Source organism: Aplysia californica, unplaced genomic scaffold (assembly GCF_000002075.1).
Source record: "Aplysia californica isolate F4 #8 unplaced genomic scaffold, AplCal3.0 scaffold00539, whole genome shotgun sequence".
Classification (NCBI taxonomy): Eukaryota; Metazoa; Mollusca; class Gastropoda; order Aplysiida; family Aplysiidae; genus Aplysia; species Aplysia californica.
Genome location: NW_004797809.1, coordinates 509,633 through 514,913, shown reverse-complemented (window position 1 = coordinate 514,913; position 5,281 = coordinate 509,633).

Below are 5,281 nucleotides of genomic sequence, written 5' to 3'. Positions count from 1 at the left end.
GTGTTTAAAAAAAAGAAACCAACAAAATTTTGGGCGGTTTATTGAGCAGAGAGAGAAGTCTTGTGTATCGGACATTCAAAGATCTGTATATATATTTACGTAAATGAAATGAGTATTACAGAAAAATGAAGTTATCCGAGAAGAGGATGAGGAAGGAGAGAGGATGAAAAGACTACAGACCTCCTGTAAATGAGTTATACAAACAGCTGATGATTGACGGGTGTAAGATGTACTGTCTGTTGGAGATGCCCTTTCGTATGCTTGCGTCAGTGTCTGTTGTAATTTTGTATCTACAACTTGTATTGCTTACATCAGAAAAACGCTAAGAAGGGAAGTTTAACATGAAAAGATTTTTGTGCTTGTTGTACATGTAAAGCAGAGAGAGATGAAATTTCTGCTTGTTTTTCAGTCAGATTAGACTTTGTCCTTTGTAACACCGAGCTTTTTATGATGTTGCAGAGAAGTTCTGACAGTTATAGAGCTAATTAATCTATTGTCAGTGTCCATAGACATACACCATGCATCACCACGTTTCTTCTTTGTAAAGTTGCAAATCATAAATGTGTGTCGTGTGCATTTGATGACAATGTTTGTGGATGTTCAAGACAATTTCCTGCAAATTCGAGATGCCAATTTATGAGCAAGCTCTCGTGGTCTCGTCGGCTGGTCAATAAAACCGATTCATTACAAGTACCTTGTTCTCACATGTCCATGGTTGTTGTTAGCCTTAGGTCCTGACGAAATTCTCTGGTGACTGTCATGTTCCAAATATGCAATATTCACTATGATGATGCTGTCAGGCTGTATATTTCACTGTTCGAGTAATCTGGATTTTCACCCACACTCACACCCTCAGAGTATGAGAAGTTGCTCTTTGATACATTATCATCATATTATTATTATTATGATTAATCTAGCATTGGTACCTGGTTTTTTTTTTCGGTTTATCAGAAAGATAGGACCCCCATTATGAAAGTGGAACGAACTCAGTTGCCTGAAAAGGGTGCCCCCGGTAGTTTGAGCATGTGTGGCCTAAATAAGCTACCCCCCCCCCCCCCTTACCTTCAGTACCATGCGTGGGGGTAGTTCTTGCTTTTTATATCGATGTGTTGTTTTAATTCCACAACTAGGACGGATTTCAGTTGTAGCTTTATAGTTAATGGTTTTTTAAATTTTGTTTTTGTTTTTTCGATTTTATGAAAGTATTTAATGGTTCTTCATACATTGTGACTGACTGTGAGTTCTCATCATTTGTCACTTTGGACTGTTTGTTTGTTTGTCTGTTTGTTTGTTTGCTTGTTTGTAAATGTTATGCATTACATGAGCTTGAGGGACAAACATATTCAAGTCCTCAGCGTTGCTTTGTTGATGTTTTGTTGCTGTGCAATCTATATTTTAAAGGAAATTGCTATCATGATGTCAGTTTTATAGACAAAGGCACAGTCCTATGTGTGTGTATGTTTCTGCAGTTATCCTAGCCTCCCTCCCTCCCTCCCTACCACCCATACTTGCTTGTGGAGGGAGGGGTTAAGGAAGGGGGGGGGCTATGTGTGAGCGACCGTGGCTTCAGTACGTGCAATGCGCTCACCGACCAGACACAAACCGTATTTACTTCCCACGTCACTATACACGCCTAGAGAAATATACATATTATCTTTGTGATGGAGAATTGATGTTCTGAAGCGGTGATTTGATGTATGGGTTGTTCTTTTCTTATTCTTTTTTCTTATTTTTTTCTTCTTCTTTTTCTTTTTTTTTTTTTAAATTACCGGTAAGTGATAAACCGCTCTGTGTATTTCGCCATATGAGATCATGTGGTTGTGTTTGAGATTTGATTGTGAGCTACTTGCTTCTACAACTTTGCTGTGAGTTCTTTTTGGAATTTTTTTTTTTTACTATTATTATTATTTTTTCAAATTTATTAATTGTTGTGTTTTTAATTATTTTATTTGAGTCGTACATATATATATAAATATATATTATTCATAGAACCCCATGGTATATTTATTTCTATTCAGTCACAAATGTGATTAAATATCATTAAATAAGTTATGGTGTTTGAGTTTTTGATTACTTGTTTTTTCTCGAGTGAGAAAAATCATTAGCATCATTCCACATGGGTGGTTGGCAAGTGCTCTAGTGTGGTATGCTCCTTTCTTTTCGAACATCCACCTTCCTTATCTCTTCTTTTTTTGTGGTTGTTCCTCTCTTGTAACACCTCTTATCTTCGGTGGGTGGTTGGCATGTGCTCTGGTATGGTTTGCTTCTTCTTTCCTATCAAACATCTATCGTCCTTATCTCCCCTTCTTCTTGTTTATGTTTGTTACTCTCTTGTAACACCTCTAATCTATTCTGGTGCTCATATGACCTTATATTGTGTGCGCCGTAAAACCTCTACTAAAACGAAAACTTACTCTAATCTTCGGCACTTTTATAACCTAATTGTGTTGCAATTGCTGTAAAACTATTATTAAACTTTAAAAAAAATCTGAATAAAGCATCATGGGACAGCTTAGAATATAGGCCTTCAGTTCAAATTGTGCAGGCGGTCAGCCTTTGTCGAGGAGAAATGTGTTTGTCTCAATCTGAAGGACGGTGGGTAACTGGCGGGTGCTCTGGTGTGGTTTGCTCCTTCTTTCCTATCAAACATCTATCGTCCTTATCTCTCCTCTTTCTTTTTTGTGTTTGTTACTCTCTTGAAACACATCTAATCTTGGCCACTTATATGACTTTATTGTGTTGTAAGTGCCGTAAAACACTTACTAAAACTTAACAGAAGGACGTCTTACACAGTGTTGTTATAATGATGAAAAAGAGCAAGAGGGAGGAGGGGGGGGGAGTGGGTAGTGGTCATTTGTTCAGGTAATTGTCTTGGACAGGTGGCCATAAGAGCAGGATTGGCCCTTCCTATGTTTCTTACTAAGAAATAATGATTGCTCGTGCGATGGCGTGGATCTGATTTTGCTCTCTCTTTTTTTTCTCTCAAAACTTCAAAAATTGACGTGGAGGATAACCATGAAGGACCTTTGAACAAAGAAAAAAGAGGAGAATTTTGTTTTTAACCTTGTTTGAGGTTGTCAGAACGACATCCTTACTGAAGGGCAGACTGCCTTGAGGTACCACCAGAGACTCGCAGTCCCAGTGTGGGTAGTTGGAGGGTGCTTTGGTGTGGTTTGCTCCTTCTTTCCTTCCAAACATCTATCGTCCTTATCTCTCCTCCTTCTTTTTTGTATTTGTTACTCCCTTGTAGCACACCTGATCTTCGGCACTTATATGACCTTATTGTAATGCAAATACCGTAAAACGCTTACGAAAACGGAAAAGCAGTCTCAGCTAACTTGGGTTTTAGAACCCTCCCCCCCCCCCCCCCCCCCCCCAGCAAAAATAAAGAAGAAACAACAGAAACAAACAACCCCCCCCCCAAAAAACAAAAACAAAAAAACAAACAAACAACCCCCCCAAAAAAAAACAACAATAACAAAAACAACAAAACAACTTGGGTTTGAGGGCCAGTAAGACGGTCAATTGAGTCATTATCGACTATTGCCATCCTCCATGGTTGTTTTCCATTGGCCTGCTGCCACCAACTTCGAAGCAGCGGCTGGGAAGAATGCCTAGATCTTCATCTGCTGGTACAAAGGACATAGGGGGCCTACACCATACATATGACATACACCATACATATGACATACACCATACATATGACATACACCATACATATGACATACACCATACATATGACATACACCATACATAGGACATACACCATACATAGGACATACGCCATACATAGGACATACGCCATACATAGGACATACACCATACATATGACATACGCCATACATAGAACATACACCATACATAGGACATACACCATACATATGACATACACCATACATATGACATACACCATACATATGACATACACCATACATATGACGTACACCATACATATGACGTACACCATACATATGACGTACACCATACATATGACGTACACCATACATATGACGTACACCATACATAGGACATACACCATACATAGGACCTACACCATACATAGGACCTACACCATACATAGGACCTACACCATACATATGACATACACCATACATATGACATACACCATACATATGACATACACCATACATAGGACATACACCATACATATGACCTACACCATACAAATGACATACACCATACATATGACATACACCATACAAATGACATACACCATACATATGACATACATCATAATATTATTTATTGCCCACCGTTGCCGCGAACAACGGCGAGGGGGTTCTCGTGGTCTAGAGGTTAGAGTTCGCCTCCCATTCAAAGGTCCCGGGTTCGAATCCGGGTAGCGACCGAAAAATCTTTCTTCTCTAAAGTTGTCTCCTTTCACCTCCTTTCCTGCTCTCTTGCAATGTTCTGTCGTCTGCTTTCGTCTCCTCTTTCTGCCCCCACACCCTCACCTCCTTTGCCCCCTCCTCTGGGCTCCTGACTCTTTCTGCAGTCTTTCTGCTGCTACTCCTAGGCTCCCTCTTACTGTTGTCTTTCAGCCACACCCCTGATCTTCTGGTAGGAAAGATATACACTTACCCTTCTCGGACAAGGACGAAAAATCTCTGAGGTGCCGTGCACAAGTTGCGCACGTTAAAGATCCCTTGTTGGTCCAAAAATCGATAAAATTGGGCTTCGGCCGCCACCCAGGCAAAAATCAAGATTTCCTGCCAACCGAAAATGTTTAATGTGTCCTGCGCGCTCATATGACATTATGCAGTTGCGAGCGCCGTAAAACACTTTAAAAAAAAAAGAAAAGAAGAACGGCGAGAGGCATTGAAGTTGTTCGCTGAAATCCTCTAGGGTGTGGAATTCGCCCCCTGATGTCATGCTTGAGCACCAGCCAGTCCATGTCACAGGTTGTACTGGTTACCTGTTACTAGTAGCAGAGATTTTCATGGAAATGACAACTTCTCTCCCTTTCTCTCTCCCCCCTCTCTCTCTTTTTCTCTCTCTTTATAATATCCCCCTCTCTCTCTCACCCAAACACACACATACACCCCCCCCCCAACCCCCCTTCCCGCCCCCTTTCTCAAAATTATGAACTTAATCAATGCGTTTCACCCATGAAAGGAAAAATCCGATATTATTAAATTAATAACATGTATACAATGAAATGAATATTCTCTAATTCCGGGAGTCGTCTCGAAAGGCCTTGATAAAAGTAGAATTACTTCACTTTCTTGTCTTCTTGTGTGTCAAATAAGTATAGATAGAT